The sequence below is a fragment of the Bombina bombina genome, chromosome 11 (assembly GCF_027579735.1).
Source record: "Bombina bombina isolate aBomBom1 chromosome 11, aBomBom1.pri, whole genome shotgun sequence".
Taxonomy (NCBI): Eukaryota; Metazoa; Chordata; class Amphibia; order Anura; family Bombinatoridae; genus Bombina; species Bombina bombina.
Window position 1 is genome coordinate 1,358,721 of NC_069509.1, and position 23,127 is coordinate 1,381,847.

The following is a 23,127-nucleotide window of genomic DNA, read 5'->3' on the forward strand; positions in this document are numbered from 1 at the left end:
CCCCACAGGAGGCCATGCCTTCAGAGCATTGTAGATTGCTCGGAGTTCCAGAATATTTGAGAGACTCCTCCCGGGACCATTTTCCTTGTGCCATCCTGGCACCCTAAACAGCTCCCCATCCTGCCAGACTCGCGTCCGTGGTCACAATCTCCCTGGACGGTCTCAAGAAGGATGTCCCCATGGCCAAGAGAGGGAGATCCGAGTCCGAGCATCCATGGATATCTCTTGTGATAGATCTGAATGATCGCCGTTCCACTGTCTCAACATGCACAATTGAAGAGGTCTGAGATGGAACCTGGCAAATGGAATGACGTCTATGCTGGAAACCATGAGTCCGATCACCTCCATACACTGAGCCACCGAGGGGCTTGAGGAGGACTGAAGGGCAAGACAAGACGACGTAATCTTCCTGCGTCGGTCTGTGAGAAATATTTTCATGGAAATAGAGTCTATTATCGTGCCCAGGAACTCCACCCTGTTGCTGGGAAACGGGGAACTCTTTCCTGAGTTGATCTTCCAACCGTGAGATTGGAGAAAAAGAAGAAGCGCCCTCGAATGATCCTCTGCGAATCAGAGCAATGGCGCCTAGACTAGGATGTCGTCCAGCAATGCCTCTGGATCTGGACACTGCAAGTAGTGCCCCCAGAACCTTTGTGAAGACTCTCGGGCCGTCGCCAGACCAAAGGGAAGGGCCACAAACTGGAAGTGTTGGTCCAGAAACGCAAATCTTAGGAACTTGAAGCGGTCCCTGTGAATTGGCACATGAAGGTAAGCGTCCTTCAAGTATATAGTTGTCATGAACTGTCCCTCTTGAATTAGGGGCATAATAGATCTGATCATTTCCATTTTGAACGATGGAACACTCAGAAACTTGTTTAAACACTTTAGGTCCAGAATCGTGCGGAACGTGCCCTCCTTCTTTGGAACCAGAAAAAGATTTGATTAGTACCCTAGACCCCTTTCTGCTTGGGGTACTGATACGATAACACCTAGAGAGGAGAGATCCCTCACACATTCTAGAAAGGCTTCTCTCTTTACTGGTCTTGAAGACAGGAGGAATCTGCCCCTGGGCGGATGGGATCTGAACCCTATCCTGTAACCCTGAGCGAAAACTTCCAGAACCCAAGGGTCCTGAACATCTTGCAACCATGCTTCTTAAAAACATAATTTATGTAAGAACTTACCTGATAAATTCATTTCTTTCATATTAGCAAGAGTCCATGAGCTAGTGACGTATGGGATATACATTCCTACCAGGAGGGGCAAAGTTTCCCAAACCTCAAAATGCCTATAAATACACCCCTCACCACACCCACAAATCAGTTTAACGAATAGCCAAGAAGTGGGGTGATAAGAAAAGAGCGAAAGCATCAAAAATAAGGAATTGGAATAATTGTGCTTTATACAAAAAAATTATAACCACCACAAAAAAGGGTGGGTCTCATGGACTCTTGCTAATATGAAAGAAATGAATTTATCAGGTAAATTCTTACATAAATTATGTTTTCTTTCATGTAATTAGCAAGAGTCCATGAGCTAGTGACGTATGAGATAATAAATACCCAAATGTGGAACTTCCAAGCAAGAGTCACTAGAGAGGGAGGGATAAAATAAAGACAGCCAATTCCGCTGAAAAATAATAATCCACAACCCAAAACAAAAGTTTTAATCTTAATAATGAAAAAAAACTGAAATTATAAGCAGAAGAATCAAACTGAAACAGCTGCTTGAAGTACTTTTCTACCAAAAACTGCTTCAGAAGAAGAAAACACTTCAAAATGGTAGAATTTAGTAAAAGTATGCAAAGAAGACCAAGTTGCTGCTTTGCAAATCTGATCAACAAAAGCTTCATTCCTAAACGCCCAGGAAGTAGAAACCTGACCTAGTAGAATGAGCCGTAATTCTTTGAGGCGGGGATTTACCCGACTCCACATAAGCATGATGAATCAAAGACTTTAACCACGACGCCAAAGAAATGGCGGAGGCCTTCTGACCTTTTCTGGACCCAGAAAAGATAACAAATAGACTAGAAGTCTTTCTAAAATCTTTAGTAGCTTCAACATATTTCAAAGCTCTTACTACATCCAAAGAATGTAAAGATCTCTCCTTTGAATTCGTAGGATTAGGACACAATGAAGGAACAACAATTTCTCTACTAATGTTGTTAGAATTCACAACCTTAGGTAAAAATTTAAATGAAGTCCGCAACACTGCCTTATCCTGATGAAAAATCAGAAAAGGAGATTCACAAGAAAGAGCAGATAACTCAGAAACTCTTCTAGCAGAAGAGATGGCCAAAAGGAACAACACTTTCCAAGAAAGTAATTTAATGTCCAGAGAATGCATATGTTCAAACGGAGGGGCTTGTAAAGCCCTCAGAACCAAATTTAGACTCCAAGGAGGAGAGATTGATTTAATGACAGGTTTGATACGAACCAAAGCCTGTACAAAACAATGAATATCAGGAAGATTAGCAATCTTCCTGTGAAAAAGAACAGAAAGAGCAGAGATTTGACCTTTCAAGGAACTTGCAGAAAAACCTTTATCCAAACCATCCTGAAGAAACTGTAAAATTCTAGGAATTCTAAAAGAATGCCAAGAGAATTTATGAGAAGAACACCAAGAAATGTAAGTCTTCCAGACTCGATAATAAATCCTCCTAGACACAGATTTACGAGCCTGTAACATAGTATTAATTACTGAGTCAGAGAAACCTCTATTACTAAGAATCAAGCGTTCAATTTCCATACCGTCAAATTTAATGATTTGAGATCCTGATGGAAAAATGGGCCTTGAGATAGAAGGTCTGGTCTTAACGGAAGTGTCCAAGGTTGGCAACTGGCCATCCGAATGAGATCCGCATACCAAAACCTGTGAGGCCATGCTGGAGCCACCAGCAGTACAAACGAACGTTCCATTAGAATTTTGGAAATCACTCTTGGAAGAAGAACTAGAGGCGGAAAGATATAGGCAGGATGATAATTCCAAGGAAGCGACAACGCGTCCACTGCTTCCGCCTGAAGATCCCTGGATCTGGACAGATACCTGGGAAGTTTCTTGTTTAGATGAGAGGCCATCAGATCTATTTCTGGAAGTCCCCAGATTTGAACAATCTGAAGAAATACCTCTGGGTGAAGGGACCATTCGCCCGGATGTAACGTCTGGCGACTGAGATAATCTGCTTCCCAATTGTCTACACCTGGGATGTGAACCGCAGAGATTAGACAGGAGCTGGATTCCGCCCATACAAGTATCCGAGATACTTCTTTCATAGCCTGAGGACTGTGAGTCCCACCCTGATGATTGACATATGCCACGGTTGTGACATTGTCTGTCTGAAAACAAACGATTCTCTCTTCAGAAGAGGCCAGAACTGAAGAGCTCTGAAAATCGCACGGAGTTCCAAAATGTTGATTGGTAATCTCGCCTCCTGAGATTCCCAAACCCCCTGCGCTGTCAGAGATCCCCATACAGCTCCCCAACCTGATAGACTCGCATCTGTTGAGATCACAGTCCAGGTTGGACGAACAAAAGAAGCCCCTTGAACTAAACAATGGTGATGTATCCACCACGTCAGAGAGTGTCGTACATTGGGATTTAAGGATATTAATTGTGATATCTTTGTAAAATCCCTGCACCATTGGTTCAGCATACAAAGCTGAAGAGGTCGCATGTGAAAACGAGCAAAGGGGATCGCGTCCGATGCAGCAGTCATGAGACCTAGAATTTCCATGCATAAAGCTACTGAAGGGAATGATTGAGACTGAAGGTTTCGACAGGCTGAAACCAATTTCAGACGTCTCTTTTCTGTTAGAGACAAGGTCATGGACACTGAATCTATTTGAAAACCCAAAAAGGTTACCTTTGTCTGAGGAATCAATTAACTCTTTGGTAAATTGATCCTCCAACCATGTCTTTGAAGAAACGACACAAGTTGATTCGTATGAGATTCTGCAGAATGTGAAGACTAAGCAAGTACCAAGATATCGTCCAAATAAGGAAATACCGCAATACCCTGTTCTCTGATTACAGAGAGAAGGGCAAAGAGAACTTTTGAAAAGATCCTTGGAGCTGTTGCTAGGCCAAATGGAAGGGCCACAAACTGGTAATGCTTGTCTAGAAAAGAGAATCTCAGAAACTGAAAGTGATCTGGATGAATCGGAATATGAAGATATGCATCCTGTAAATCTATTGTGGACATATAATGCCCTTGCTGAACAAAAGGCAGAATAGTCCTTATAGTTACCATTTTGAATGTTGGTATCCTTACATAACGATTCAATATCTTTAAATCCAGAACTGGTCTGAAGGAATTCTCCTTCTTTGGTACAATGAATAGATTTGAGTAAAACCCCAGACCCTGTTCCAGAACTGGAACTGGCACAATTACTCCAGCCAACTCGAGATCTGAAACATATTTCAGAAATGCCTGAGCCTTCACTGGATTCTTTGGAATGCGAGAGAGAAAAAATCTTTTCGCAGGCGGTCTTACCTTGAAACCTATTCTGTACCCTTGAGAAACAATGCTCTGAATCCAAAGACTGTGAATCGAATTGATCCAAATGTCTTTGAAAAATCGTAACCTGCCCCCTACCAGCTGAGCTGGAATGAGGGCCGCACCTTCATGTGGACTTGGGAGCTGGTTTTGACTTTCTAAAAGGCTTGGATCTATTCCAGATTGGAGAAGGCTTCCAAACAGAAACCGTTCCTTTAGGGGAAGGGTCAGGCTTCTGTTCCTTATTCTGACGAAAGGAACGAAAACGATTAGCAGCCCTATATTTACCTTTAGATTTTTTGTCCTGAGGCAAAAAAGTTCCTTTCCCCTCGGTAACAGTTGAAATAATTGAATCCAACTGGGAACCAAATAATTTATTACCTTGGAAAGAAAGAGAAAGCAAAGTTGACTTAGAAGAAATATCTGCATTCCAAGTTTTAAGCCATAAAGCTCTTCTAGCTAAAATAGCTAAAGACATATACCTGACATCAACTCTAATGATATCAAAGATGGCATCACAAATAAAGTTATTAGCGTGTTGAAGAAGCTCAACAATGCTATGAGCATTATGATCTGATACTTGTTGTGCTAAAGCCTGCAACCAAAAAGTGGAAGCGGCAGCAACATCAGTCAAAGAAATAGCAGGCCTAAGAAGATTACCTGAACATAAGTAAGCTTTCCTTAGAAAGGATTCAATCTTCCTATCTAAAGGATCCTTAAAGGAAGTACTATCTGCTGTAGGAATAGTAGTACGTTAAGCAAGATTAGAGATAGCCCCATCAACTTTAGGGATTTTGTCCCAAAACTCTAATCTGTCAGATGGCACAGGATACAATTTTTTAAACCTTTGAGAAGGAGTAAAAGAATTACCCAGATTATTCCATTCCCTAGAAATTATTTCAGAAATAGCATCAGGAACAGGAAAAACTTCTGGAATAACAATAGGAGGTTTAAAAACCGAATTTAAACGCTTAGTAGATTTAGTATCAAGAGGACTAGAATCCTCCATCTCTAATGCGATTAAAACTTCTTAAGTAAAGAGCGAATAAATTCCATCTTAAATAAATATGAAGATTTATCAGTGTCAATATCTGAGACAGAATCCTCTGAGCCAGAAATATCCTCATCAGAAACAGACAAATCAGAATGATGACGGTCATTTAAAAATTCATCTGAAAAATGAGAAGTTTTAAAAGACCTTTTACGTTTACTGGAAGGAGGAATAACAGACATAGCCTTCCTAATAGATTTAGAAACAAATTCTTTTATATTAACAGGAACATCCTGAGTATTAGATGTTGAAGGAACAGCAACAGGTAATGGTATATTACTAATGGAAATACTATCTGCATTAGCAAGTTTATCATGACATTCATCACAAATTACAGCCGGAGGAACAATCACCACAAGTTTACAGCAAATGCACTTAACTTTGGTAGAACCAGCATCAGGCAGTGTTTTTCCAGAAGTAGATTCAGATCCAGGGTCAATGTGAGACATCTTGCAATATGTAAAAGAAAAAACAACATATAAAGCAAAATTATCAAATTCCTTAAATGACAGTTTCAGGAATGGGAAAAAATGCCAATGAACAAGCCTCTAGCAACCAGAAGCAATGGAAAATGAGACTGAAATAATGTGAAAAAAAGGTGGAGACAAGAATGACGCCCACATTTTTTAGCGCCAAAAAAGACGCCCACATTATTGGCGCCAAGAATGACGCCACATCCGGTAACGCCAACATTTTTGGCGCAAAACGTCAAAAAAATTACGCAAACACGAACAACTTCCAGCGTCAAGTTTGACGCCGGAAATGACAAACAGAATTTTTTGCGCCAAAAAAGTCTGCGTCAAGAATGACGCAATAAACTGAAGCATTTTCAGCCCCCGCGAGCCTAACAGCCCACAGGGAAAAAAGTCAATTGAAACAGTTTTTAAGGTAAGAAACAAAAAAAAAAAAATGATTATTCATATGCATTATCCCAAATAATGAAACTGACTGTCTGAAATAAGGAATATTGATCATCCTGAATCATGGCAAATATAAGTTTAAAGACATATATTTAGAACTTTATAAATAAAGTGCCCAACCATAGCTTAGAGTGTCACAAAAAATAAGGCTTACTTACCCCAGGACACTCATCTACATATAGTAGATAGCCAAACCAGTACTGAAACGAGAATCAGTAGAGGTAATGGTACATAAGAGTATTTTGTCGATCTGAAAAGGGAGGTAAGAGATAAATCTCTACGACCGATAACAGAGAACCTATGAAATAGATCCCGTAGAAGGAGACCATTGAATTCAAATAGGCAATACTCTCTTCACATCCCTCTGACATTCACTGCACACTGAGAGGAAAACCGGGCTCCAGCCTGCTGCGAAGCGCATATCAACGTAGAATCTAGCACAAACTTACTTCACCACCTCCACGGGAGGCAAAGTTTGTAAAACTGAATTGTGGGTGTGGTGAGGGGTGTATTTATAGGCATTTTGAGGTTTGGGAAACTTTGCCCCTCCTGGTAGGAATGTATATCCCATACGTCACTAGCTCATGGACTCTTGCTAATTACATGAAAGAAAGAGAGATAATCTGCCCCCTACTTGGTCCGGAGACCGGTCGGGGGCCGCCCCCTCCTGACGATTTTGTCTCGGCGGGCTTCTTGCTCTGCTTAGACTTGTTCCAAGAATAAGCTGGCTTCCAAGTTCCCTTGGACTAGTCCGCCTTCACGGCGGACTACTGGCGCTGGGCCCTGTCCACATGAAAGGGATGAAAAGTAGATCCATTAAGCTACCTACCTGCGGTTGGAAAGCTCCCTTGCCTTCCGTAACCGTGGATATGATCGAATCCATTCCTGGACAGAACAGAATCTTTCCTTGAAAAGGCAGGGACAACAGCCTCGACTTAGAGGTCATGTCCGCAGACCAAGACTTTAGTCACAGAGCCTTGTAAGCTAAAACGGAAAAACCCGACACCTTAGTGTTCAGGTGAATAATTTGCATATTGGCATCAGATGAAAGAATTGGCGATCTTCAGCACCTTAATCTTATCCTGTATCTAGTCGATGGAATTTTCCCCCTCGACCATTTCACACAGGGATTCACACCAATATGTCGCAGCTCCGGCAACCGCGGCTACGGCTGCTGCCGGCTGAAAAACAAACCCTGTGTGTTGAAACATCTTCCTTAACATGTTTTACAACTTTTTATCCATGGGCTCAGCGAACTATCCTCAAGGTGAATATTTGTCCGCTTCACGACCGTGGAGATAGCACCATCCACTTTATGGACAGTACCCCACAGCACAAGCTGAGAGTTCCGGAAATGGGAACAGTTTCTTAAAGGAAGAAGGACCGCCCCTGCTTAAGGAGAAAAAGTAGCCAAAAAATTGCCGCGCAACACTCCGATAAGTCACCTGAAAAATCCACACATTGCCAGAGCCTCATCTAGCACATAACACAGCAATGACACAAACAATATCATGTATAAACCCCCCCTGTTCAATAATCCCCTTTCCAGGAAAATTAACCCTTGATTCTTTAAAGATAAAAGGCGTTGTCACACTGTGACCCTGTCTTCCGTGTTATCATTATTGTAATAAAAAAATGAAACGATCTTACCAGAATCTACGCCGTGGAACAGGAACACGGCCCTTCAAGTGTGACAGGTTAGTAGCCTTGCTCCTGACATGGACTTGAGTGCAGAAAGCAGGCAGCAAAACTCGTCAACGCTGATTGCTTGTGGAGCTGTTAATATGAGTCGGGATGGTTTCGCAGAAAGACTCTCCCTGCATCTCACTGAGAGGCTGACAGGACTACTTAAAACTCCAGTCCCAATACGAAGAGTACTACCCTCCATAAGATACTACTGTGATCTTAGTCCTCCTGTGACTAAAGGCAAAGAAAGACTAGGGGATGAGGGGAGTGGGGGAGGTATTTAAGCCTTTGGCTGGGGCTTCTTTGCCTCCTCCTGGTGGCCAGGTTCATAATTCCTAACAGTAATGAATGAAACCGTGGACTCTCCTCCCCTTTAGATGGAGATATATATATTTATTTTTAACTTCAGTACTGTCCCTTTAAATATTAAAAGCGGTGACAACAATGTGTTTTTAAACCGCTAGGACACAAGATACTAGGACTGTTAGGCAGGGATCCATATAACAGTTCCAATATACAAACAAACACCTCCACACCTCAGTCTAAAACTGCAGTGCTTACCTGCCCCTCTCTGAGACAACTATCGCAAAGCTTGCCGGGTTCTGATATATGAATCCTTCTCAGCCTAGAAGTGCACCAAACAACCCGGAAGGCCAATCACGTGAACGGCTTCAGATCAGTTGCGCCACAAGTGCTAAAGGCGCGCATCAGCCGGAAGAGAAGGGCTAAAATGGAACCGTTTCCTGTAGCACTCAGCTACAGGGACGGTTGAGTAATTAAACACAAAAATTGCATAAAAGTACTAAGTTCCTGTACCGGAACCAAGAAACTAGTGTCTCAAGCCAAAATAAAGATTAACCCCTTCAAGAGTGAAACTTCTTGTCTCTCCACATGAAAAGTGTCTGCCACTGCCACTATTAACCCCCTTCCACAGGGTTCTAGCCCCACAAGGTTTGCAGACTCAGGGTCTTCTACCCCCTCAGTGCCAGTCTCCTCCAAGAAGACAAAAAGCAAAATTTATGCTTACCTGATAAATTTATTTATTTCTTGACACAGTAAGTCTACGGATCATCATAATTACTGTAGGGAATATCTCTCCTGACCAGCAGGAGGAGGCAAAGAGCACCACAGCAAAGCTGATAAATACTACTCCCCTACCCACAATTCCCAGTCATTCAACCAAAGGGAAAAGAGAAAGGAAGTAATATAAGGTGCAGAGGTGCCTGAGGATTATAGAAAAATAAACTGTCTGAAAAATACAGGGCGGGCCGTGGACTCAGTGTGTCAAAAAATAAATACATTTATCAGGTAAACATTAATTTTGTTTTCTTTCTACAACAAAATTTAAAATTAGGGAGAGGTAAAAGGCGAGTTTAAAATCCTCCACTACGCACAAAATATAGAGAAAATAACTCATTGTGTAGTTCATTAACAAATCTAGACAGGCCAGAAGGGTTGTTTTTCCCACAGAAAACCTGTGGAATACATTGTTTCCAATGCAGCAAAGGATTCTGGGTAAGATATGCAAATTAGGTTCACAATGACGCATCTTTTTACTTCAAGTCTGCTTTTCAGCAGTTTTCTTTCTAATTACACGGAGAGTCCACGGATCATCATAATTACTGTTGGGAACCAATACCCAAGCTAGAGTAAACAGATGATAAGGGAGGGACAAGACAGGAAACCTCAACAGAAGGCACCACTGCTTGAAGAACCTTTCACCCAAAATAAGCCTCAGCCGAAGCAAAAGTTTTAAATTTGTAAAATTTAGAAAAAGTGTGCAAAGATGACCAAGTGGCAGCCTTGCAAATCTGTTCTACAGAAGCTCCATTTTTGAAGGCCCAAGAAGAAGAAACATCCCTCGTGGAATGAGCCGTGATTTTCCCAGGAGGCTTCTGTCCAGCAGTCTCATATGCCAAGCAAATAACACTCCTCAACCAAAGAGAAGTAGCCGTAGCTTTCTGACCCTTGCGCTTCCCAGAAAAAACAACAAATAAAGAAGAAGACTGGCGAAAATCCTTAGTCATCTGCAAATAAAGCTTTAACGCACGCACCACATCCAGGTTGTACAACAAACACTCCTTATGAGGAGAAGGATTAGGACACAAGGAAGGAACAACAATCTCTTGATTAATATTCCTATCCGAAACCACCTAGGGAAGGAGACCTAAGGCAGTACGTAGTACTACCTTATCAGAATGAAAAATAAGAAAAGGAGATTCACACTGCAACGCTGAAAGCTCCGAAACTCTTCGAGCCGAAGAGATAGCCACCAAAAACAAAACCTTCCAGGATAACATTTTAATATCCAAAGAATGCATAGGCTCAAACGGAGCCTGTTGAAGAACTCTAAGAACCAAATTAAGACTCCAAGGAGGAGTAGCAAACTTAAAACATAGGCCGGATTCTAACCAGGGCCTGACAAAAAGACTGAACATCTGGCACATCAGCCAGACGCTTGTGCAACAAAATAGATAAAGCAGAAATGTGACCCTTCAAGGTACTTGCAGATAAACCCTTCTCCAGACCCTCTTGGAGAAAAGACAAAATCCTAGGAATCCTAAATCTACTCCAAGAGTAGCCTTTGGATTCACACCAATACAGATATTTACGCCATATCTTATAGTAAATCTTTCTAGTCACAGGCTTACGAGCCTGAATCATAGTGTCAATAACCGACTCAGAAAAACCACGCTTAGATAATATCAAGCGTTCAATCTCCAAGCTGTCAGCTTCAGAGAGACGAGATTTGGATGAAGGAAGGGCCCCTGAAGAAGAAGGTCCTTCCTTAACGGAAGACTCCAAGGTGGAAAAGATGACATCTCCACCAGATCCGCATGCCAGATCCTGCGAGGCCAAGCCGGAGCAATGAGAATCACTGACACCCTCTCCTGTCTGATTTGAGCAATGACCCGTGGAAGGAGAGCGAACGGAGGAAAAACATACGCTATACTGAAATCCCAAGGAACAGCCAGAGTATCTATCAGTACAGCCTGAGGGTCCCTTGACCTCAACCATACTTCGGAAGCTTGGCATTCTGACGAGATGCCATAAGACCCAGCACTGGCTGTCTCCACTTGAGGACCAAACTGTAAAACACCTCCGGATAAAGTTCCCACTCCCCCGGATGAAAAGTCTTCCCCGGAATGTGGATCGCAGACAACAACTGTGGGTCTCTGCCCACTGAATAATCCTGGCAACCTCTTTTATGGCCAAGGAACTCTGAGTTCCTCCCTGATGATTGATGTAAGCCACTGACGTTATATTGTCCGACTGAAACCTGATAAACTGGGCTGAGGCTAACTGAGGCCAAATCAAAAGAGCATTGAAGATTGCCCTCAGCTGTAGAATATTTATGGGAAGACCCGATTCCTCCCGAGTCCATAGACCCTGAGCCTTTAAAGAGCCCCAGACAGCTCCCCATCACAGCAGACTGGCATCTGTGGTCACAATCACCCAGGTAGGTCTGCGAAAACAGGTTCACTGGGAGAGAAGATCCTGAGACAACCACCACGAATCTCTTGTCTCCTGATACAGAACAATCTTTGGAGACAGATCCTCATAATCCCCGTTCCATTGACTGAGCATGCATAACTGCAGAGGCCTGAGATGGAACCGAGCAAACGGAACGATGTCCATGACTGACACCATCAGACCAATAACCTCCATACATTGAGCCACTGACGGACGAGGAGAGGACTCAAGAGAAAGACATGAGTTGAAGATCTTTGTTCTTCTTGCTCCTGTCAGAAAAATCTTCATTTCTAGAGAATCTATAATGGTTCCAAAGAATACCACCCTCTTAGCCGGAATCAAGGAACTTTTTCCTAAATTCACCTTCCAACCGTGGGAGTGCAGAAAAGACAACAACAACAACAACTCCGTGTGGGAGGTTGCTAGTTGAAAAGATGGTGCCTGAACCAGAATGTTGTCCAGATAAGGCTCCACCCCTCAAACGGAGCACAGCTAACAACGCCCCCAGGACCTTTAAGAAAATTCTGGGAGCTGTTGCAAGACCAAATGGAAGAGCCACAAACTAAAAATGTTTGTCTAGAAATGCAAACCTCAGAAACCTGTGATGGCCCTGTGGATGGGAATATGCAGATACGCATCTTTTAAATCCACTGTGGTCATGAACTGACCCTCCTGAACCAAAGGAAGAATGGAACGAATAGTTTCCATCTTGAAAGACAGAACTCTGAGAAACTTGTTTACGCTCTTGAGATCTAAAATAGATCTGAAAGTTCCCTATTTTTTTGGAACGACAAACAGATTGGAATAGAATCCCAGACCCTGCTCCTAAATTGGAACAGGAACTATCACTCCCATGTCAGAAAGATCATGAACACAACGTCAGAACACCTCTTTATCTGGTCTACAGATAACCTGGAGAGAGGAAACCTGCCCCTGGGAGGAAAAGTCTTGAACTCTAGCATGTATCCCTCGGACACTATGTCTACCGCCCAGGGATTCGGGACATCCTTGAGCGAAAAAAGAAAGTCTGCCCCCCACAAGATCCACTCCAGGATCTGGGGCAGACCCTTCATGTTGACTTTGAATCAGCAACGGGCTTCTTAGATTGCTTCCCCTTGCTCCAGGACTGATTGGACTTCCAAGAGGGCTTAGACTGTTCCTGCTTGGAGGAGGAAGAGGAAGACTTACCAGAGAAGTTACGAAAGGAACGAAAATTACTCCAACGACCCTTCTGTTTATTTTTCTTATCCTGAGGGAGAGAATGGCCCTTCCCTCCTGTGATATCAGAAATAATCTCAGCTAAACCCGGTCCAAACAAGGTCTTACCCTTGTAAGGAATGGACAAAATTTTAGATTTAGAGGACACATCCGCAGACCAAGACTTCAACCATAAGGCTCTGATGACCTGTAAAGAAGCATCCACAATAAAGGAATTGGCCAACTTCAGAGCCTTGATCCTATCCTGAATCTCCTCAAGAGGAGTATCTTGCTGAATAGAGTCAGACAATGCATCAAACCAATATGCTGCTGCACTGGTGATGGTAGCAATACACACTGCAGGCTGCCATTGAAACCCCTGGTGAACATACATCCGTTTAAGCAATGCCTCCAACTTCTTATCCATAGGATACTTAAAGGAACAGCTGTCCTCAATAGGAATGGTGGTTCTCTTAGCCAAGGTGGAAATTGCTCCCTCCACCTTGGGAACCGTCTGCAAGATTCCTTGATAGAATCAGCAATTGGAAACATCTTCTTAAAAATTAGAGAAGGGGAAAAGAGAATCCCAGGCTTCTCCCACTTGCAATAAACTCTGAAACACGATCTGGGACAGGAAACACTTCCACAGCGGAAGGAACGTCAAAAAACTTATTAAGCTTACTAGACTTCTTAGGAGTAACTATGACCGTCGCATCAGAGTCAGCCAAGGTAGCCAAAACCTCCTTAGTAACAAACGGAGATGCTCTATCTTAAACCTGAAGGAAAAAACCTCAGAATCAGAAGAAGGAATTACACTGTCAGAATCTGAGACTTCACCCTCAGACGCTACAGAAGTATCTTCCTCCTCAGACCTATGGGAAGAAACATTCGACATAACTGCATCAGAAACCTTATACTTCCTTTTGCGCTTTCCCTGTAACATAGGAAAAGCAGACAAAGCCTCAGATACCGCCGAAGATATACGAGTAGCCATGTCTTGCAATGAAAATCCAACCTGAGAGGAAACACAGGGCACTGCATGAGAAGAGGATAAGGATTGGGACGTTTGAGGAGAAAGCTACGGTATAGCTTGAACAGGAGACCCCTGAACAACATCCTCCGTAGATAATAATGGCTCAGATTCAAAAAGTCTATCCCTGTAATGCAGTGTTCTCTCAATACATGAGGAACAAAAAGGGATTGGTGGTTCCACATTTGCATCAAGACATAAAGTACAAGTAACAGCTTGCAGGTCCCCTTGGTCTATCTTTCCCCACAATTAATAAAACAAATAATAAAAATATCTTTATTCAGTTTTAAGCACTTTCAGAAAAAATGCCCCAAAAAATAAAAAATTAAACATTACTGTCTCTTTAATATATAAAGTAACGCTAAAAATTACTGCAAAACGACAGCTCTAAATGAACACAAGCACCTCTACACCTCAGCAAGCTGTGCCGAGATGCCTACCTGACCTCCTAGATACCGGAGGAAAAATGACCACTCCTGTCAGCAAAAACGATCCGGACTCAACCCCCTCTCAAACAGGCGACCGCTCTCACAGATCGTAAACATCAGAGAAGAGCCAACAGACCTCACCCTTCCGATATAAGGAAGAAACTGAGAGGAAAAGCGCACAATACAAAACTGCTTCATCTAAAAGTTTGACTAAAGCACATGAAAAAATGTCAGTTGGATTATCAAAAATCTTAAGATATGTGGTAGTGTCCTGTAATTGGCGTTTAGCCTCTGCCATGTAATCTGATTTGTTAAGAACAACTTTATTGGGAAATCAGTAGATACAGAGCACGACATTTCGATCTAACTGACCTTAATCATGTGAGATAAAACATGGCCTAATAAACACACATTTATACCCAAATGAGGAGGAGACTATTACCTGTTTCAGGTGTACATTTGTCATTACTAGCAATAAGCTGCAAAAATTCACAACTCCATCTAGTGGTAAAAAAGGCCATCACTTCTATTAATCAGTAACCTAGAAAAATAATACAAATAGATTTTATACAACAAAATCATAAAAGAATAATTGTATACACAATGTCACAATCTAATAATTCATGTTATGGGCAACAATTTTAGAAATATTGTTTTAAAAAATACATAGGATCATAAAGTAACATTCCAATCTATTTCTTTATTCATGACTAGTAGAACCAGAGACTGTAGAGTGTTTCTGTAAACTTTACCATTCCCTGTCTATCGCCACCCCCTCTGGGTTTCTTGATTTGTTCTATTATTTGATACCTAAGTTGGTAAACACTATGCCCTGCCTGTAGGAAGTGATTAGAGAGATAGGAGCCTCCCTATTACCACAACGTGTATTTGATTTGTGTTCATTTATCCTGTCTCTAACCCTTCTTGATGAACACAAATTTATTACACGTTGTGGTAATAGGGAGGCTCCTATCTCTCTAATCACTTCCTACTGTATTTTTTAAAACAATATTTCTAAAATTGTTGCTCATAACATGAATTATTAGATTGTGACATTGTGTATACAATTATTCTTTTATGATTTTGTTGTATAAAATCTATTTGTATTATTTTTCTAGGTTACTGATGGCCTTTTTTACCACTAGATGGAGTTGTGAATTTTTGCAGCTTATTGCTAGTAATGACAAATGTACACCTGAAACAGGTAATAGTCTCCTCCCCATTTGGGTATAAATGTGTGTTTGTTAGGCCATATTTTATCTCACATGATTAAGGTCAGTTAGACCGAAACGTTGTGCTGTGTATCGACTGATTTCCCAATAAAGTTATTTTGAACTGCTGTCGTTGTGGTGCTGCTCCTCCTTTGTATTTAAGGTTTGGGCAGAACCTTTGGAACGTGCACCTTTACTTGCAGATTCTATGCTGTGCCTGCTGACTTGTTAAGAACAACAACATTGCCACCTTTATCTGACAATGTTGTTATTCAACATTTCATCTTTCAATACAATTCTTTCCTGCCTAGTCAAGTTGTCCCTGAAATGTTCATCTAAGGTTAATATGTCTTCCTCAACTTTTTTCTGAAAGGAATTAATGAAACTACCCCTGAAATGAATGGGATAAAAATCTGAGTAACCTTTCTTTAGGTTGGGGACCCATTCAGGACATTTATAGACATCACCCATACTCCTCAGTGTTTCTACAGAACATAAATCATTGAAATCTAACATTTTGTTCCAATCTACTTTATTATCAGCATTATTGACCACTTGGTCGTTTATCTCAGTTGGTTCATTCTTATGTAAAGTAGAAAAGAAACGTTTTAATGTACCATACCATAGGATGTAGTGTGTGTGTGTGTGACTATACCATAGGATGTAGTGTGTGTGTGTGACCATAGGATGTAGTGTGTGTGTGTGACCATACCATAGGATGTAGTGTGTGTGTGTGTGACCATACCATAGGATGTAGTGTGTGTGTGTGTGACTATACCATAGGATGTAGTGTGTGTGTGTGACCATAGGATGTAGTGTGTGTGTGTGACCATACCATAGGATGTAGTGTGTGTGTGTGTGACCATACCATAGGATGTAGTGTGTGTGTGTGTGACTATACCATAGGATGTAGTGTGTGTGACTATACCATAGGATGTAGTGTGTGTGTGTGACCATAGGATGTAGTGTGTGTGTGTGACCATAGGATGTAGTGTGTGTGTGTGACCATAGGATGTAGTGTGTGTGTGTGACCATACCATAGGATGTAGTGTGTGTGTGTGTGACCATAGGATGTAGTGTGTGTGTGTGTGTGTGACCATACCATAGGATGTAGTGTGTGTGTGTGACTATACCATAGGATGTAGTGTGTGTGTGTGACCATAGGATGTAGTGTGTGTGTGTGTGACTATACCATAGGATGTAGTGTGTGTGTGTGACTATACCATAGGATGTAGTGTGTGTGTGTGACTATACCATAGGATGTAGTGTGTGTGTGTGACTATACCATAGGATGTAGTGTGTGTGTGTGACTATACCATAGGATGTAGTGTGTGTGTGTGTGACTATACCAAAGGATGTAGTGTGTGTGTGTGACTATACCATAGGATGTAGTGTGTGTGTGTGTGACTATACCATAGGATGTAGTGTGTGTGTGTGTGACTATACCATAGGATGTAGTGTGTGTGTGACTATACCATAGGATGTAGTGTGTGTGTGACTATAAAATAGGATGTAGTGTGTGTGTGTGACTATACCATAGGATGTAGTGTGTGTGTGACTATAAAAACATAATTTATGTAAGAACTTACCTGATAAATTCATTTCTTTCATATTAGCAAGAGTCCATGAGCTAGTGACGTATGGGATATACATTCCTACCAGGAGGGGCAAAGTTTCCCAAACCTTAAAATGCCTATAAATACACCCCTCACCACACCCACAATTCAGTTTAACGAATAGCCAAGAAGTGGGGTGATAAGAAAAAAGTGCGAAAGCATATAAAATAAGGAATTGGAATAATTGTGCTTTATACAAAAAAATCATAACCACCACAAAAAAGGGCGGGCCTCATGGACTCTTGCTAATATGAAAGAAATGAATTTATCAGGTAAGTTCTTACATAAATTATGTTTTCTTTCATGTAATTAGCAAGAGTCCATGAGCTAGTGACGTATGGGATAATGACTACCCAAGATGTGGATCTTTCCACACAAGAGTCACTAGAGAGGGAGGGATAAAATAAAGACAGCCAATTCCTGCTGAAAATAATCCACACCCAAAATAAAGTTTAATGAAAAACATAAGCAGAAGATTCAAACTGAATCCGCTGCCTGAAGTACTTTTCTACCAAAAACTGCTTCAGAAGAAGAAAATACAACAAAATGGTAGAATTTGGTAAAAGTATGCAAAGAGGACCAAGTTGCCGCTTTGCAAATCTGATCAACCGAAGCTTCATTCCTAAACGCCCAGGAAGTAGAAACTGACCTAGTAGAATGAGCTGTAATCCTATGAGGCGGAGTCTTACCCGACTCAACATAGGCAAGATGAATTAAAGATTTCAACCAAGATGCCAAAGAAATGGCAGAAGTTTTCTGGCCTTTCTAAAACCGGAAAAGATAACAAATAAACTAGAAGTCTTTCGGAAAGACTTAGTAGCTTCAACATAATATTTCAAAGCTCTAACAACATCCAAAGAATGCAACGATTTCTCCTTAGAATTCTTAGGATTAGGACATAATGAAGGAACCACAATGTCTCTACTAATGTTGTTGGAATTCACAACTTAGGTAAAAATTCAAAAGAAGTTCGCAACACCGCCTTATCCTGATGAAAAATCAGAAAAGGAGACTCACAAGAAAGAGCAGATAATTCAGAAACTCTTCTGGCAGAAGAGATGGCCAAAAGGAACAAAACTTTCCAAGAAAGTAATTTAATATCCAATGAATGCATAGGTTCAAATGGAGGAGCTTGAAGAGCCCCCAGAACCAAATTCAAACTCCAAGGAGGAGAAATTGACTTAATGACAGGCTTTATACGAACCAAAGCTTGTACAAAACAATGAATATCAGGAAGAATAGCAATCTTTCTGTGAAAAAGAACAGAAAGAGCAGAGATTTGACCTTTCAAGGAACTTGCGGACAAACCCTTATCTAAACCATCCTGAAGAAACTGTAATATTCTCGGTATTCTAAAAGAATGCCAAGAAAAATGATGAGAAAGACACCAAGAAATATAAGTCTTCCAGACTCTATAATATATCTCTCTGGATACAGATTTACGAGCCTGTAACATAGTATTAATCACAGAGTCAGAGAAACCTCTTTGACCAAGAATCAAGCGTTCAATCTCCATACCTTTAAATTTAAGGATTTCAGATCCTGATGGAAAAAAGGACCTTGAGACAAAAGGTCTGGTCTTAACGGAAGAGTCCACGGTTGGCAAGAGGCCATCCGGACAAGATCCGCATACCAAAACCTGTGAGGCCATGCCGGAGCTACCAGCAGAACAAACGAGCATTCCTTCAGAATCTTGGAGATTACTCTTGGAAGAAGAACTAGAGGCGGAAAGATATAGGCAGGATGATACTTCCAAGGAAGTGATAATGCATCCACTGCCTCCGCCTGAGGATCCCGGGATCTGGACAGATACCTGGGAAGTTTCTTGTTTAGATGAGAAGCCATCAGATCTATTTCTGGAAGTTCCCACATTTGAACAATCTGAAGAAATACCTCTGGGTGAAGAGACCATTCGCCCGGATGCAACGTTTGGCGACTGAGATAATCCGCTTTCCAATTGTCCATACCTGGGATATGAACCGCAGAGATTAGACAGGAGCTGGATTCCGCCCAAACCAAAATTCGAGATACTTCTTTCATAGCCAGAGGACTGTGAGTCCCTCCTTGATGATTGATGTATGCCACAGTTGTGACATTGTCTATCTGAAAACAAATGAACAACTCTCTCTTCAGAAGAGGCCAAGACTGAAGAGCTCTGAAAATTGCACGGAGTTCCAAAATATAGATCGGAAATCTCACCTCCTGAGATTCCCAAACCCCTTGTGCCGTCAGATACCCCCACACAGCTCCCCAACCTGTAAGACTTGCATCTGTTGAGATTATAGTCCAGGTCGGAAGAACAAAGAAGCCCCCTGAACTAAACGATGGTGATCTGTCCACCATGTCAGAGAGTGTCGTAAAATCGGTTTAAAGATATTAATTGAGATATCTTTGAGTAATCCCTGCACCATTGGTTCAGCATACAGAGCTGAAGAGGTCGCATGTGAAAACGAGCAAAGGAGATCGCATCTGATGCGGCAGTCCTAAGACCCAACATTTCCATGCATAAGGCTACCAAAAGGAATGATTGTGACTGAAGGTTTTGACAAGCTGATATCAATGTTAAACTTCTCTTGTCTGACAAGGACAGAGTCATAGACACTGAATTAATCTAGAAACCTAAAAAGGTTACCCTTGTCTGAGGAATCAATGAACTGATTGGTAAATTGATCCTCCAACCATGAACTTGAAGAAACAACACAAGTCGATTCGTATGAGATTCTTCGAAAATGAGAAGACTGAGCAAGTACCAAGATATCGTCCAAATAAGGAAATACCAAAACCCTATTCTCTGATTACAGAAAGAAGGGCACCGAGAACCTTTGAAAAAAATTCTTGGAACTGAGGCTAGGCCAAACGGTAGAGCCACAAAACTGGTAATGCTTGTCTAAAAAGAGAATCTCAGACACTAAAAGTGATCTGGATGAATCGGAATATGCAGATACACATCCTGTAAATCTATTGTAGACAGATAATGCCCTTGCTAAACAAAAGGCAGGATAGTCCTACAGTAACCATCTTGAATGTTGGTATCCTAACATAACGATTCAATAATGATAGATCCGGAACTGGTCTGAAGGAATTGACCTTCTTTGGTACAATGAAGAGATAAAATAAAACCCCAGCCCCTGTTCCAGAACTGGAACTGGCATAAATACTCCAGCCAACTCTAGATCTGAAACACATTTCAGAAATGCTGAGCCTTTGCTGTGTTAACTGGGACACGGGAAAGAAAAGAATCTCTTAGCAGGAGGCCTTAACTTGAAGCCAATTCTGTACCTTTCTGAAACAATGTTTCTGAAACCAGAGATTAAGAACGGAATTGATCCAAATTTCTTTGAAGAAAACGTAATCTGCCCCATACCAGCTGAGCTGGAATAAGGGCCGCACCTTCATAGGTACTTAGGAGCTGGCTATAGGTTTCTATAAGGCTTGGATATATTCCAAACTGGAAATAGTTTCCAAACTGATACCGCTCCTGAGGATGAAGGATCAGGCTTTTGTTCCTTGTTGTGAGGAAAGGAACGAAAATGATTATTTACCCTGGAAAGAAAGGGAAAGCAAAGTTGACTTAGAAGACATGTCAGCATTCCAAGTTTAATCCATAAAGCTTTTCTAGCTAAAATAGCTAGAGACATATACCTGACATCAACTCTAATGATATCAAAAGATGGTATCACCAATAAAATTATTAGCATGTTATAGAATAATAATAATGCTATAAAATTATGATCTGTTACTTGTTGCGCTAAAGCTTCTAACCAAAAAGTTGAAGCTGCAGCAACATCCGCTAAAAATATAGCAGGTCTAAGAAGATTACCTGAACATAAGTAAGCTTTTCTTAGAAAGGATTCAATTTTCCTATCTAAAGGATCCTTAAATGAAGTACTATCTGCCATAGGAATAGTAGTACATTAGCAGGAGTAGAGACAGCCCCATAACCTTAGGGATTTTTGTCCCAAAAAACTCTAATCTGTCAGATGGCACAGGATATAATTTGCTTAAACGTCTAGAAGGAGTAAATAAATTACCCAAATTATTCCATTCCCTGGAAATTACTTCAGAAATAGCATCAGGGAGATAAAACACTTCTGGAATAACTACAGGAGATTTAAAAACCTTATTTAAACGTTTACATTTAGTATCAAGAGGACCAGAATCCTCTATTTCTAATGCAAATAACACTTCTTTAAGTAAAGAACGAATAAATTCCATCTTGAACAAATACAAAGATTTATCAGCATCAACCTCTGAGACAGAAACCTCTGAACCAGAAGAACCATTATCAGTATCAGAATGATGATGTTCATTTAAAAATTCATCTGAAAAAAGAGAAGTTTTAAAAGACTTTTATGTATACTAGAAGGAGAAATAACAGACATAGCCTTCTTAATGGATTTAAAAAATAAAATCTCTTATGTTATCAGGAACACACTGAAAATTAGATGTTGACGGAACAGCAACAGGTAATGTAACAGTACTAAAGGAAATTTTATCTGCATTAATAAGTTTGACATGACATGCAATACAAATAACAGCTGGAGAAACAGATACCAAAAGTTTATAGCAGATACACTTAGCTTGGTAGCTCCAGCACTGTGCAGTGATTTTCCTGAAGTATCTTCTGACTCAGTTGCAACGTGGAACATCTTGCAATATGTAAAAGAAAAAAACAACATATAAAGCAAAATTGATCAAATTCCTTAAATGACAGTTTCAGGAATGGGAAAAAAATGCCAGTGAACAAGCTTCTAGCAACCAGAAGCAATAAATAATGAGACTTAAATAATGTGGAGACAAAAATGACGCCCATATTTTTTAGCGCCAAAAAAGACGCCCACATTATTTGGCGCCTAAATGCTTTTGGCGCCAAAAATGACGCCACATCCGGAACGCCGACATTTTTGACGCAAAAAAAGTCAAAAAATGACGCAACTTCCGGCGACACGTATGACACCGGAAACAGAAAAAAAATTTTGCGCCAAAAAAGTTCGCGCCAAGAATGACGCAATAAAATGAAGCATTTTCTGCCCCCGCGAGCCTAACAGCCCACAGGGAAAAAGTCAAATTTTTAAGGTAAGAAAAAATGATTGAAACAAATGCATTTATCCCAAATATGAAACTGACTGTCTGAAAAATAAGGAATGTTGAACATTCTGAGTCAAGGCAAATAAATGTTTGAATACATATATTTAGAACTTTATAAATAAAGTGCCCAACCATAGCTTAGAGTGTCACAGAAAATAAGATTTACTTACCCCAGGACACTCATCTACATGTTTGTAGAAAGCCAAACCAGTACTGAAACGAGAATCAGCAGAGGTAATGGTATATATAAGAGTATATCGTCGATCTGAAAAGGGAGGTAAGAGATGAATCTCTACGACCGATAACAGAGAACCTATGAAATAGACCCCGTAGAAGGAGATCACTGCATTCAAATAGGCAATACTCTCCTCACATCCCTCTGACATTCACTGCACGCTGAGAGGAAAACCGGGCTCCAACTTGCTGCGGAGCGCATATCAACGTAGAATCTAGCACAAACTTACTTCACCACCTCCATCGGAGGCAAAGTTTGTAAAACTGAATTGTGGGTGTGGTGAGGGGTGTATTTATAGGCATTTTAAGGTTTGGGAAACTTTGCCCCTCCTGGTAGGAATGTATATCCCATACGTCACTAGCTCATGGACTCTTGCTAATTACATGAAAGAAATAGGATGTAGTGTGTGTGTGTGTGACTATACCATAGGATGTAGTGCGTGTGTGTGTGACTATACCATAGGATGTAGTGTGTGTGTGTGTGACTATACCATAGGATGTAGTGGGTGTGTGACTATAACATAGGATGTAGTGTGTGTGTGACCATACCATAGGATGTAGTGTGTGTGTGACCATACCATAGGATGTAGTGTGTGTGTGACCATACCATAGGATGTAGTGTGTGTGTGACCATACCATAGGATGTAGTGTGTGTGTGTGACCATACCATAGGATGTAGTGTGTGTGTGTGACCATA

The 23,127-nt window shown here is 41.1% G+C and overlaps 1 protein-coding gene across 1 annotated transcript in view; it reads right to left on the reverse strand.

Annotated features, from left to right (window-relative positions):
• The window catches only part of RNF25 (ring finger protein 25), a 179,623-nt gene that overhangs the window by 66,746 nt on the left and 89,750 nt on the right, over positions 1-23,127 (reverse strand). The window lies entirely within an intron of this gene.